This window comes from Lactuca virosa, chromosome 9 (genome assembly GCF_052849685.1).
Source record: "Lactuca virosa cultivar CGN04683 chromosome 9, Lactuca_virosa_CGN04683_v6, whole genome shotgun sequence".
Taxonomy (NCBI): domain Eukaryota; kingdom Viridiplantae; phylum Streptophyta; class Magnoliopsida; order Asterales; family Asteraceae; genus Lactuca; species Lactuca virosa.
In genome coordinates this window covers 194,113,457-194,129,399 of record NC_136434.1, presented here as the reverse complement: position 1 = coordinate 194,129,399, position 15,943 = coordinate 194,113,457, and positions in this window count along the sequence as shown.

Here is a 15,943-nt window from a genome sequence, read left to right as displayed (position 1 = left end):
TGTTGGAGTCTTATCAGCTCTAGATCCACCACTTGATGCATTGAGTAATCTCCTATCCCAAGATGACATTCCTTCACAAAAATATTGCAACAACTAATCTTCTGTAATCCCATGTTTTGGACATCTTGAACACAATTTCTTGAACCGTTCCCAATAAGTATGCAAGGCTTCTCTCTTTTGTTGCTTGATACCAATTATCTCTCTGCGTAAAGCTGAAGCTCTCATTTCTGGAAAATATTTATCCAGAAACATCCTTGCAAGTTCATTCCATGTTGTGACTGACCCCGGTGGTAAGTCATATAACCACTCCTTGGCTGAATCTTGTAAAGCAAAGGGGAATGCCCTTAACTTTATTTGATCTTCTGTAACTTCATGTGGCTTCATACCCACACAGACAACATGAAATTCCTTAAGGAATTTATGTGGGTCTTCATTCTCAAGACCACGGAATGAGGGTAACAAATGGATGAGTCCAGACTTGAGTTCAAAGTTGATTGTTGCAGGGTAATTAATGCATAAAGGTTGTTGGGTGACATCTTGAGTGGCCCACTGTCTAAAGGTTTGTTCAAGTGGTGGGTTTGGAGGATTTTGGTTTCCTCCATGATTGTCTGCCATGGTAGGAGTAGGTGAAGATGGTGGGGTGGTACTTTTGGATGTTGGTGAAGATGTGGTTGATGGATTTGATGAAGAAGCTTCGGATTGTTGTTTCTTTAAAAGTTTAGCTTGCTTCCTTCTTTGTTTTGCAGATTTCTCTATCTCCAAATCAACTGGTAAAGGTGTACCTGTGCGAAAAGATCTTGGCATAAACAATTAGTACTACCGTATCCCCGGCAACGGCGCCAATTTGTTTGGCTGTCAAACCAACAAATAATGGGATAAAATAATATTAATAAAGCTCAAGTCACTGCTATTTCTTATACTAAAGATAGTATAGAGTAAGCAGGGTCGGTCCACAGGAATACATGACTTCTTATCTTTCCATATTTTCACACATAATACAAATAATATTAAAATGGGGGATTGTGTTTGAACTAGATTTAAACTTCATAAATAAACAAGATTGTTAACAGAATTTAGTAAATGAAATACATTTCCGATTCTGATTCTTATACATGTATTATGTTGAAAGATGCAAAATGAATATGATTATGTTCTATCTAGGTTGGTAATTTAGATACTAATAAACTCTAATATCCAAGTTGACAAAAAATGTTTTATTTAAAACATGTTCTTCAAATAAAACTTCATTTAATTGATTTAATTCAAATAAGCTCTTTCATCAAATCATTAAATGACTTTAAGTTCTTGCAACAATTACCAACAATATTCAATATTCCTCATAAGCTTGGGATTATGAACATTTAATCTTTGATTACACTCATTTTGATTTAATTACAATCAATTAAGTGCATGTTACTAACATCAAATCATAAAACATATACGAATTTTACAATTTGATTAACTAGATTGATAAAAACCCTAATTCATTGATCAAGTGAAAAAGAGAATAAACCAAACACATGATTAAGATCAAATCAAAGATTACTAGATGTTAAACACAAATCAAGTTCAAGTTACAACCTAACAACACATACTTAAGAATTCAGATTCGGAAATGATAATGAAATCAACCACACATGTCTAGGTTAAACTACAAATCAAACAAGTTTAAACTTCAAATTGACTTACAAAAAGGAAATTAAAGTGTTTCCAAGTGTTAATCTACTTCCAAAAGCTCTAAAAATCGCCTTCTCTTTGTCCAAAATCCGACCTAACCTCCCAAAAAAACCGATTGTCTGAATTATATGAGAGTAAAACTACTTTAAAAACTGTCGAGACGTTTACACGGCCCGTGTAAATTAAAGGGTGTCATTTACACGACCGTGTAAACAAGAAAAGTAGAATGCTCAATCCTTCCAGGCCTTCAAAGTAGAATGCTCTTGTATATGCGTTTACACGGCCCGTGTAAATTATAGGCTTCCATTTACACGGCCGTGTAAACTCCTGTAAAACCAAAATCTTCATTTTCTTCATAACTTCCTCCTCGATGCTCCAATAGCCCTGAAATTTTGCCCTCAACTCTTTTTAACCTCCTAAAGCAAGATCCAACCTCCAAAAGTCCCTGAAATTTTACAAAAGTGTGTGAATGGAATTGCATCATGAAAAATCCCGAAAATATGCAAAATGCATGAGTTTAAACCTAAATGCAATGTACTTTTATGGATTAAAACTACAAAATGAATGCATGAAATGCATGTAACAAATAGCTTTGGTAAAGGTACAATGGGATCACCGAAGAGGGTCCGAGTGGATGTGGGAGCCGAAGGCTGAGGTGCGGGAGCACTATCCGGAGTTGTTCACCACGACAGACTTCGAGGATGATGTCTAGTTCAAGTGGGGGAGAATTGTAACGCCCTGATTCTCAGGTATTGATTTATGGCTATAAATTTTCATGATTTCAAGGTCTACTCGACGAGTTGGTTGCCCTGACTCGTCGAGTAGCAGCGGGTTGGTCCACGTGTTTATGTGACCTACTCACCGAGTCCAAGATAGGACTCGACGAGTAGGAGCTGGAGGATGAAATCCTAATTTCCGGGGTTTTGCACCCTATTTAAGGGATCATTAGCCTCCTTTGGCCTCCTTACAGTCCATTGAGAGCTCAGCAAACCCTAATACGTGTGTGTGTGTGTGTGCTCCATTTGTGTGTTTTAAGCTTTGGAAGAGGATTCTTGGTGAGAAGAGCTTGGAGAACAAGTGGCTAGAAGCAAGGAACATGTGGGAATCAGAAATCTACCTCAGTTAGCATCAATTGAAGGTATCAAGTCGTTATCTTGACCTCATTTCCTTCTAGATCTCATTTGGGTGAAGTTTAGGGCTTTTCTAGCATATTAGGAAGCTTTTCTTGTGTATGAGTTAAGATCTGAAGTTGCAACTTCAGATCTGAGCTCTCTTGGGTCTCTAAGTCCATAAAGCTTCCAGCTTTTGCAAGTATGAAACTCTCCTTAGGTGTAAAACTCCATTACAAGCTTGGATTTGTCATTTAGAGTCTTTAGAGCCTTACATGCACGTAAAATTTGCAACTTTACATGATAAACATGCCTTGGGGAATTGGATCTGCAATATGGAACCTTAACATGGCTTAAAAAGCATCTGAATGGATGAAGGACTGAAGGGACTCGGCGAGTTGCTTGGTCAACTCGGCTAGTCCGATGAAGATTTGTCGTGCAAGACTTCTTCATGGACTCGGCGAGTCAGTGGGGTGACTCGGCGAGTCAACTAGGGTTTTCCCGACATTGGACACGCATGAACTTGGCGAGTTGTAGGGAAACTCGATGAGTCAGTGGGGGGATTTCACGACTACTCGAGTTCTAGAAGGACTCGATGAGTCGGTGACTGCACTCGACGAGTCGGGTCAACATGGACTGTTGACCTTGACTGTTAACTTTGACTTTGACCAAGGGTTGACTATTTTACTTCTAGGGCATTTTGGGAATTTATGAACATGGTGGTGTGGCGAATATAGGTGGTGGAGTTTGTGGCGGTGATCCGAGAGTTTGAGTTTATCTTTCGAGTCGACATTTGCGAGGTGAGTTATCCTCACTATACTAAGGGGTCCAAGGCACCAAGGCCGGCCCATTGGATATGATATCCTAGCAGTTGGTAGTATGTTGAGTATGAGTTAGTGTTGCATGCTAGTTGCTACGCCAGTTAGGTAGATCTGTAGGAGTACCTGTGTTGTTATATGATTAGCTGTATGCTTAGTAGTTGTGTTATATGTTGATATGTTATGTGGGATGGGTTGAGGTGATACTGCTCTGTGCGGTAACCAACAAACCCGGGAGCATTCCAGATACGAGCTAAGGGAGACTCGTACTGTGGGCTCGAGAGCATTCCAGTTACGAGCTGAGGGAGACTCATAACTATGGGCTCGATGGCAAGCCAGGATTGAGCTGTGGGCCCGTAAGGCAATCCAGACTGACACTGTGGGCCCAGGGGGGGGGGGTAATCCAGTCTGTAAAGCTGTGGACCCAGTACATGTTGTTGTTTATATATGTGTAATGTGCAGTGTATCGGTATTTTGGGGGAACTCACTAAGCCTTGGGCTTTAAGTTTCAGTTTATTGTTTCAGGCACATCAGGGGATCGCGACAAGTCGATGGCATGATTGTACAGCTCCTAATGTTTTGTTTATGTTTATGGGAAAACTCTGATATAGACTATTTTGAAAACAAATTTGTAATAACTGTTGGTTTTAAATGTTTTGAAAAGTTTTAAATTGGCTTGAATTTTATAGGTGTTACATTATTGGACCCTATCCTAAAGTCCAAACACCTTCTTAGCCCAAAACCTTTCACAATGGCCCAAAAGTCTCTCCTTACTAACGGGCCTAAAGTCTATGTCCAAAACTATTTAAATGGGCCATATGGACCAATAAGGCCCAACCATAGCAACCATGGCCCAAAACAGATAAATTGGTCCACCAATCCAACCCAAGTCCAGGCCCAAAACTAGTCAAGGCCTGGCTTATAGCCCACACGAAGCCCAAAATCCTTCTGAGTGCGTACGCTCAGCGTACCCCTTCAGTACGCTTAGCGTACTAGGGTTTCGTCAGTACGCGCTGCGTACAAGTTAGTCATGCACAAATGGCTATTAAGCACTTAATACCTTAAGCCATAAGTCCAAACCACAGATCTGAGTTCCTCCTAATGTCTAAATCCATAAAGTCACGCACTTGGTCACTTTGCATGTCCCACATAAGCTCAAACTCCAAAAAAGATAATCTACTTCCATGAAAATGGTCTTAACTCATGCATGAACCCATTAAGACCTCCAAGATGGCAACTTTCTGCCTTAGGGACTCATCTAACACTGAGAGTGGCAACTCTAAGCCTAAGAATCGGATTTTAACCATAAAGTTTCATCCTTGTGACCAAAATGAACAAATACTCACAAATGGTAGATCTAAGAGATGACCGATCAAGTTCAAAGCTTTATACCTTCATCAAGCTGAGAATGAGTCCCAAAAGCCAGATCCATAAGCTCCTCCTTGATTCCCATCTTTGCAACAAGCTCCACCTTCTTGAAAATGCACCACAAACCACCCAAAATGCACCCACAAAGCTCACAACACTCTTGGATGAAGCTACCACTAGAAATTAGGGTTTAAGGCCCTGAGAATGAAAGAGAGGCGCACCCCCATGGACTTAAGGTGCTTTAAATAGTGAGCCAACCCTAAAAATTATGGTTTTGGAGATCCTGGACGTACGCTGGGCGTACTCCCTGTACGCTGGGTGTACGTCCCTCACACCCGAGTTTCATTATTCAGCACTATGCTTGGTGTAACCCAGGTTACGTTGGGCATACTCACATGGCTGCCACCTTGCATGCATGGCTGAAATGCAAGCTTTTCCATTCAGGGACCAATTCTGCCAACAGCTTCAAAGTACTATAACTTCTTCGTTCTAAGTCTGTTTCCGACGAACTTTATATCCACGAAAAGGTAACAAGAAGACCTATGCTCCTAGCTACACCCGAAGCCTTAAAACCTTTCGAATAAAACTCGAGACCCATAAAAGACCGAATCGTCAGATTATGCATATACCCTTGGCCTCCGAAGACACAATCGAACACTTTTAAAACTGGGTGTTACACTTTCCATCAAGTCTTGGTGCATCTCAAATGGATAGTAGTCCTCATAGGACTTTTGGAGTTCATATTTCATAGTGGCAAGCATGACGCTCGACACCTTTGTCGCGTCCTTCTCATGAGCCCTATATTCAGCAATTTCTTCAGGAGTAGCAGGCGCTTCATCAACCTCCTTTAGCTCTTTATCGAAGACATATTCCTTATCCTCGTAACGAGTGACCATCCGAATGTTTCGAATCCAGTCATTGAAATTCGACCCATCAAAAATCACCCTCCCACATAAGTTCATGAGGGAGAAAGAGCTGGAAGGGTTGGAGCCAGCTGCGTTTGGGGGTAAACATCTGAAAAGAAAGACAAAGTTTAGATTAGATAAGAATCCTTAATATAACACCCAAATGGAATATTAAGGCTAGGATCCAATTGCAAAATATTTGAAGGTAGGTAAATGACGATTTACCAATTTCCACCATGAAAAACGAAAATTAGGATTAAGTTTTAATTGAATTGAAATTCCTAGATCTTTGAGATTCATTGAACTTTTCAATGGCATGTTTAAATCTCGATTATACCCTTCAAGTTTGTGATTGGGATACCAAGGATCATAAACAAGGTGTGAATAACCATGCAAATGTGCTTGGTACTCTTGATGTCATTTATCACCTAATCAATGTGCCGGTAAACCACACACGCTCCATTGATCTATAACAAACATCGAGCTACCCTTTTCCACCCTTGTTAGTCCAATTTAGTGTGCCTGTTAACCACACACGCTCCACTAACGACTTGGCAAGGTGCAAAGTGCAATTTCATCGAATAGCACCAGTTTCACATTTTCCTAAAGTAACCAAGATTGAGAATTTATGAAAACATTTAGTTACTTTTATAATTATACTTTTTAACGAGTATTAATGTCCTATCCTACCCGTTCGGCTAACGACCCTCCACCAGTCAAGGAAGCAGTGGGTGAGAGTGGACACCCATTCAATCGCCATTTTATAGGCAATTTCCTTATACCCCTATATAGACCAACTTCGTGAATGAGGCCTACTAACGGTAAGATTGACTTGTCTTATACATATACACAAGTATTAATCCTTTAATATTATAATAATATAAGGGTTGAATTTTAACCTTTTAAAATTCTAGGATTTAGAATTTAATGTTTCATAAACGAGACTTTTCAAATTCCAAAACATGAGGGCAAGTTTTGAAACTCTTCAAAACTCTTGAATTTTAGAATTTAATGTTTCATAAATGAGACCTTTTAAATTCCAAAACTTGAGGTCAAGTTTTGAAACTCTTCAAAACCTCTTGGATTCCAAAACTTGATGGCAAGTTTTGTAACTCTTCAAGACCTTTTTAATTCCAAAACTTGATGAAAAGTTTTGTAACTCTCCAAAGCCATTTAGATCAAATTTTAAACAAGTAAACTAATCACATATTTTTATCATTTACCAATTTGATCTAATTCAACTCATATAGCAAGACAATTCAAATCAACTAATACAAATAATTAGCTTATCATATCAACTAGCAATTATCTTAAAATTTTGACAATTATCTTTTAATTTGGATGAAGATAATCATTACCTTATCATAAAAAACGATTTTTTTTATTAGTCAAAACAGTTTGTGGTAATGATTCTAATCCAAAACTTGGCCAAAAAACTGAAAATCTTCCCACTGAACAGTCACCACGTCGTGGTAACTTTGACCACGTCGTGGTCATCAGGCAGATTAAAAAAACGATTTCCTTGCTTTGAACGATTACCAATGCATCAATATAACAGAAAACACCCTAGTCTCTGATACCACTGATGGGTTTTGAGCACTATAACAATCCTATGGTGCACATACAACCCTAGATGCTTTGGATCTAAGTTTTCTCAAGTTATACATGCAATTTCATTTTTCCAAAGCATAGAGCCTAACTAGCATACAACTTTGATAATTGAAACATAAAAACAAGTAAGATGATTACCTATTTGTTGTAGCTTGTAGAACTTGGCCTTACAAGAGCTTAGTACCTCAAATGTGATTCCTCAAATGTGTCACAAAACATGAAGAACAAATGGAGGATTATGAGAGAGGTTTAGGAGGCACGAAAATCGGCTAGCTTCTTCTTAGAATACTCTTGTGTGTCGATTTTAGGGCTTAGAGGTTACATATATATTGTAGAATTCCAAGGGTCACTTGTAAACCCTAATCCATTCACTTAGGCTTTTGATCCAATAATTCATTTGGACTAACACTTCATGGACTCTCACATAAGCTTAGTCCATCACTAATCAATCATGGATCATTAGCCCCAAACTATATGTATCACTGATTTACATAATCAGCCCCCTGTTAATTTAATGAGTCTCTTTTGATCACTAAATTAATTCTTGATCAGTACCAATTAAATAATATGATTTCTCAATTAATATATTATTCTTATAATATATTAATAAATCACAAATAACCACTTTCTCAAATATCCTTCCTATCAAACTGCTCCGGTGAATGCAACCCAAATGGACCATGTGTTGGATAAGGTGTCTAAGTCCATAACTATAATTGGTATGTACTTGACCCGAAAATAGCATGGTCCATTTGGGTTGCATTTCACCGGAACAATTTGACAGGATGGACTTTTGAGAAGAGGTTATTTATGATTTATTAATTTATTATAAGTTCTAATATATTAATGTGAAATCATATTATTTGATTAGTATTGATCAAGAATTAAGTTGGAATTAAATCAGTGATCAAAAGAGACTAATTAAATATACGGGGACTGATTTAGTAAATCAATGATTCTTATAGTGTGGGCCTACGGTTATTTAGGATGGGCTAAACAAATAATTTAGTCCATGGATAGTCCATGGAGGTTTAACCCATGGAGCCTAAGTAATATGAAAGGTCATGTCCAGTAGGGTTTACATGGATGTAACCCTAGACTTTGCCACACTATAAAAGGAGTCCCTTAGCTCCTAAAATCGGGCACTAGTTGTTCTAAGAGATCATAAGAGCCGATTTTTGTGCAAGTCACTCTCTCTCAAGTCCTCCATTGTTGGTGGTGTTTTTTGAAGCATTTGAGGCATCATATTTGGGGTGCTAGGCTCTTAAAGGTCCAAGTAAACAAGCTACAACAAGAGGTAAGTCATCTAACTAGTTTTTGTTGTTCAAGTACCATTGATTTGTATGCTAGTTAGGATAATGCTTTGGAAAATGAAATTACATGTATAGTTAGAGAAAACATAGATCCAAAGCATTTAGGGTTGCATGTGCACCATAAAGTTGTTAGAGTGCTCAAAACCCTTCACCATGCTACTATCGGGTCAAGTACATATTATATATAGTTATGGGCTTAGACACCTAATCCAACAAAGTGCTCCTCATGCAACTCCTATGTCTTGGAATAGACCAGGATGTCGTCGATGAATACAATCACACACCGATACAACATCGGTTGGCACACGCAGTTCATGAGGTCCATGAATGCGGATGGAGCATTGGTGAGCATAAAGGGAATCACCACGAACTCGTAATGACCATAACGAGTTCGGAAGGCCGTCTTCTACACATCGTCCTCCTTGACCCTCATCTGATGATAATTCGAACGAAGATCAATCTTGAAAAACCAAGATGCACCCTGAAGCTGGTCAAATAAATCATCAATCCTCTAGAGGAGCTAATCGATATGGTCCGTTGGCTATCGGAGCCGTACCAGGGACCAAGTCAATCCGGAACTCCACTTGCCTCTCCGGAGGCACTCCATTCAAATCCTCAGGAAACACATCTGGTTACTCTCGTACAATCAGCATATCATCTATAGTTTCCTTACCCTTCTCCCGGGTCTCCATAACATAGGCGATGTAACCTGAACAACTCTGATGAAGGTAGCGTCTGGCCCTAGTTACTGAACATAGAACCGGTTCGCACTGAGCGCCCTCTCCCTGGACCACCAACTCTCCCCCACTTGGTGTCCGAATACGCACCATCTGACACTCACAATCAATCACCGTCCCATTGGGGCTCATCCAATCCATCCCTACTATAACCTTGTTCTCGCGTAAAGGGATAGGAACCAAATCGATCGGATACTGCTTGTTGAACATATCTAGAACACAATCCCGATGAACCCTCGATACTCGGAAAGATTGATCATCTGCAATCTCAACCTCTAATGGACAATCCAACTCTCCCGGAGCTCTGCCAAACCTCTTGCTGAGTGCAAGAGACATGAAAGATCGGGTAGCCCCCGAATCAAACAATATCAAATCAGAGATATTGTTCACAAGGAACGATCCTAAAACAAAACTAAAAAATATAACCAGATAAATCAACGTAAATAAAGAGTTAAGGAGAAGATACACACCCGACACCACATCCGGTACAACACGTACCTCCTCAGATGTCAGCTGGAAACCCCTGATCCTCACAACGGGCACATCCGCCTTGCCCTGGCAGCCATCAATAATCCGTAGGGTCACTTGAGCAGGTGCTACTACTGGTCCTCCTGATGCTAAACTCAGGCAGTTGGCCTTCTTGTGGCCCCTCTGATTGCAACAAAAGCAAATTAGATCTGATGTCCAGGTGGTGATGATAACATCAGTGCAATCCTTGCTAAATTGCTCTGTCTTGCCTCACTTGTAGCAGCCCGAACCACCTGCTCTACAAACTCCATCACGCGAATTGTCGCATTTGCCACAGCGGCTCCGTCCCTGCTAGCCATTCAACCTAGAGTCGAAAACCTTGGGTTTCTTCGCTAAAACCCCAAGCGTCTACCCATGCTCCGCCTTCCTCTTCCCTATGTGCTCCAAATCAATCTCTCTTTCCCACGCCTTGGATATCATATCATCCAGAGTTGGCCAGGCAGAAAAACTAACGAACTCCCTGAGCATGCTAGTGCATACTATAGTAAGTGAGGTATTCAACCTAAAGTATACTAGGCACACATCGTACCATTACTTAGCAATTCAAGTTTAAGCCTAGAAATCCTTACCATTCCTAGTTCGCTTAAACTAATGCTCTAAAAATTTTGAAGTAGCTTAATACTTTAAAATATTAAGATTTATAATTATTTAATACTCCACTTAATTCTTTCCTATGGTTTGTATCCATATACTCCTAATGAATCCGTTCATATATTGAACTTCCGACGGTTTAAGTCTAAATACCAATCCGTGGTATTTAGTTCACTTAAACTACTTCTCTGATACCATAATTGAAAGAACCTCTTTCTAAACTTTACAATATTAATCCAAACATGCTACATGCCGACTAACGAGGTTTTTACAAAGTTTTATATATTACATAATTTCCTAGGAATTTATACACTAAATACAAAAGTCATAATATTATCTATTCTACATCTTCTAACAGTACATAACTATACTGGATGTTTATCACCTGCAATAATTAAACACTGAGAGGGATAAGCGGTGACGCTTAGTGAGTTTAATAATAGATACAATATAACGTTATGCCATATATATACCAACATGACAGAAACAAAGGGGGACAAAGAACAACAAAGGCAGATGTGTATCATATGACATGCTTTCCATATCAACAAATAATCTGATTCAAAGATTTACAATCAATGAGACATAACAATTTCAATACTTGATATACATCAATAAAACTTTTGCCCATATGGCATGGAAAAATAACCAATTTCTAAATAAACATTTTGCTAGCACTTTACAGGCTTTTCAGCCCTACCTAGCCTTCTGCCAATGCTAAAGGAATGCTTAATCATTCACTTCATGGTCAAAGGCTACATACCAATACCCAAGTGATGCTTAACCATTCACTTCAAGTCAAAGGTATAGCTCCGTTAGCATTCCGTTAGTATACAAGTCATGCTTTACATAGCCAAATGTATAAAACCAGAATAATACAGGAAAGCACATTGAACATATAACACATAACATACAATTGTTCATATATATTGAACTCACCGTGAAATAATCGAATGATAAAATGATAATTTGGGCAACACTTCGCCTCTAAAAATGACTTTCTTTAACGAAACCGGGATGTTTTCTCAAAAAACGGGCTTCACGCGGGCAAAGTTTCGTCTCGAAAAACACTTTTCTCGGGATATTCGGGCTCTCCGGGGCTTGCTTATGATACTAGGATAGTATTTTAGGGTTAGGGGTATTTATTGCAACTTAAAGGAAAGCATAGGGTAAGAGAAGTGAAAATTGTAAAGAAAAATCGGCTGAATTCGTTTGCTATTTATAGGGGACTGAAACACGGATTACGCTGGCCGTAAATCCTTATGTACGTGGGGCGTACTGCCCTGATAATCTCTTCGCTGGGCGTACACTCCATTACGCGGGGCGTAATGCATTGCGGCTCAGTACGCTGGGCGTACACCGAGTACGCTGCGCGTAGCGTGATGCGTGGCATAAGACGTGTCGAACCTGCGTGACATGTGTCGTATGCGAAGAAGGTGTTGACGTGGCCGACTTCGGATCACAAACATGAGTACTCTGGGCGTACTTGTGTACGCGGGGCGTACACTGATTTTCTAAACTTCTAAAATCCATATATTTTGCATACGAGCTCCATTTTTGACGTTATTTATATCCACGCGTAGGTGAGATGACACTCTACAACTTTCGTTTAGACTCTGTCGGCTAATTTTGACTTCATTTTTAAAGTTATATTTTTAACAGGCCGGGACAGGAAAAGTCCGTTAAAAATTCATAACTTCTTCATCTGACATCCGTTTTCGTCTGTCTTTTTACCGTTGTACTACTATTGACGAGATCTTCGATTCTCGTTTAGGTTGTGTCGGCTAAAAATCACTCGATCTTTATTTCGAGTTTCGGGATGTGTACTGTTATGCCGATGCTTAGAAAAATCATAACTTCCTCATACGAAGTCAGATTTAGACGTTCTTTTTATGAAAATTCTCGGTTTAAAAAATACTACGACTTTCATTTAGATCAATAAAGCTAAAAAGTAGTTTATCGAAAACTAACTTTTTACGTCATATGGCGTCGTGCCGGTTCTGTCGCGAAACTTTAAGGAGTCATAACTTCTTCGTTATAGCTCGGATTTCGAAAGGTTTTTGCCTAAATGTTTCTAACGAGATTCTTCACAACTTTCAATAATATAATTTTACTTATTTTCAACTTTATATTTTCGTTAATTTCAATAGTTGACTTTTGATTGGAATTTCATAAGACTTCCAATATTTTCCGAATGATTCTAAACATAGTTTTACTTCAATTATAGTAAAAACTATCATGTTAGAACTGAACGCTCAAATTCATATAATATTTCATTATATTATTCACTTTTAAAAAATTACATAACACGGTAACTGAACGTGTATGTTACAAATACCTCCTCCTTTTGAGGATTTCGTCCTCGAAATCACATCGATTTAAATAACTGGTTATATTTCGTTCTTATCTCATTCTTACTTTCCCAAGTATAATTTGGGCCTCGATGATGTTTCCACTTAATAAACACTAACTCTACTTCTTTATTACGTAAATCAACTGTTCTCTCGTTTATAATCTCTTTGGGCTCTTCTACATATCTTACTTTATTATCCAGTTCACCTCGGATAACGGTACCATTTCATCATATATGCTTAAACGTTTACGCAGATAACTTACATGAAACACATCATGAATACCTGCCAAATCTTCCGGCAATTCCAAGCGGTATGCTTGCTTACCAATTCTCTGGATGATTTTGAAAGGTCCAACAAATCTAGGACTCAATTTTCCTTTCTTCCCAAATCGCATAATGCCTTTCCACGGGGATACCTTTAGCATTACGAATTCATCCACTTGGAGTTCTATGGGTCGTCTTCTCTTTACTGCATAGGACTTTTGTCGATCCTGGGCCGCTTTCATTCTTTCTCGTACAATTTGAATCTTGTCAATGGTGTCTTGAATCATTTCAGGACCACCAAGGAATTTTTGTCCTACAACACGCCAACATATTGGAATACGACATTTACGCCCATATAATGCTTCATATACCTTCAGTATATTTTCTACTGTTTGGATTGTTCTCTCCTTCTGACCATCTGTTTGGTGATAATAATCTATGCTGAGAGTAACACGAGATCACAATTCACATTGCATACTTTCCCAAGGATGAGAAGTGAAGCTACTATCACGATCGAAAGTAATCTTTAGCGGTACACCATGTCTCGCAACAGTTTTATCCAAGTATGCTTGTGCGTATTTCTCCATTGGAGCTTCTGGAATTCCATATGGCTTTTGGTGCTCTGCTTTGACTTGTTAAACAAGCTCTTGGAATTCTTAATTGATGGTGGTGCTCAGACTTGCACTCTCTTCTCATTGCAGACTCTTGATTCTTCTTAAATTTGGTTTATAAACTCAACCCAAAATAAAGTCTTCACTTTTGCTATAACAACAACTCGAATGGTCATATTCTAACGACCATTGACTTCATAACGCAAGGACACACAACAAAACAGTCTCTTGTCTCTATTAGTCTAATACTATCACGGAAGAAATCTTCTTTCATATTTTAATGTGATATAATATTTTTATAGTAGGTAGCATTTCTAATTTATGGTTACTTAATCTTTTAATGAAGATTGTTATACTTCTATCGACTACCTCGACCATCTCCTTCTTCAATCTTCCGACTGAAATTTCGTCGCTACACAAAACATGGTTCTCTGAACCAATCAACTCACTTCGCAGATTTATACTAATCGGACTCGATTCTTTGTGACCACTAAGGTCTGAACGAAAATCATCTTTTAATTCATCACCGAAACGAAGGTAATGACATACTCAAACAAAAACGGAATCGATTACTGGCTTCTTGGTAACCTTGTGATTTTCCTTGATCCAAGTGTGAGTCTTGTGCTTCCAGTAGTATAGGCCTCTACTACTATTCACACCTACGCATAATCGTCCCAAGTATTGTCTCGCAGTTCCCAAGTCACCATTCAAAAGTTTTCACAAAGAAACTTTTCACACCTAAGTGTGTTCAAACAAGTATATACAATAATTTCTCCTAGACTCAACTAAGGATTTCATGTTTCTATCAAACATATTTTGGATTTCTTAAATTCACCTTCTAGAATTCTTTTCATGTATATGTTCGATCTAGTATATCCTAATACTTTTTCATAGGTCGATAGAAATTTTACTTCCAAATCATATAAATTCTTTCTCGGGTAGTGTCTACTCTGCAAGACACACTATACCAGAATTTACTCTAGTAGTGTGGAGACAAACGATCTCCAACTATCTGTATCATCTTCTAACTCATGCAAGTCACCATGCATAGTTATTTATTTCATTATCCTTTCATGAGATCGTCATTCCTTTATACGAGAAAATTTTTCTTCTCATGGGTGTATCTTTTAAGTCTACTTCATAGGAATCTATTCTAGGAAGTCCGCATCATAGCTGCATCTCAGCAAGCTCTACTAGCTTCAACTTGGTTCTCTGTCATTCCTAACAACAACATCTCTTCTCATACAACACTTTGAGTGTATATCTTCTTCAACTATATACTCTACCTTACTCTAACTAGTAAGTCATTCAACCTAACTAAATGACTCATTTCACCATCCTAATTAAGTATGTTAAACTTGGCTTAACACATAATGGAACTTTCATAAGGATGTGATATAAGTCAATCGTCACTCAGTATTATTAAATACTAAGTCTGAACATTACATATCAGCTCTTATCATACTACTCGAACTGCATACTACATCACAATGTTGGGCAAGGTCTTGGCCTATTGAGTCTGAAAACTTTGTTAGTCTTTACTTTGATCTTCATTGAATTCATCTAAATCTTGCATACTATCAATTTCGATATTATCGAAGTATTTATCACCATCTTTAGTTCTTCTAACTCTATAAACAATCACTGCTTCAATCTAGTTAGCGGTGGAACAACTTCATGGATTACACCAAAACATTCATCTCGTCTGAATGTACTTTAAACACACATCTCCCCCCTTCAAAGGTGTCATTATTTCGTCAAACATAGTTTGAATGTACAATACCACTCTATAGGTATTAATATACTATTTACGGTATCACTTGATAGGTTTTATTTTACGATATCCGTCGACCGTTTATTTATGAAGTTATCGATGTCAACTATCGTAAGTCTTCTTATTACTTTGAAAACTTTCATGCCGAGAATGATATCAAAGTTGGGCAAGGAGATAGGGTTCAGGTAAACAAAAAAATTTATATCATTTTATTTATATGATACAATCTCTATAGATTTTATCAGCAAGTATTGATTCACTTCTCGCGGTATGAAACGGTTGAA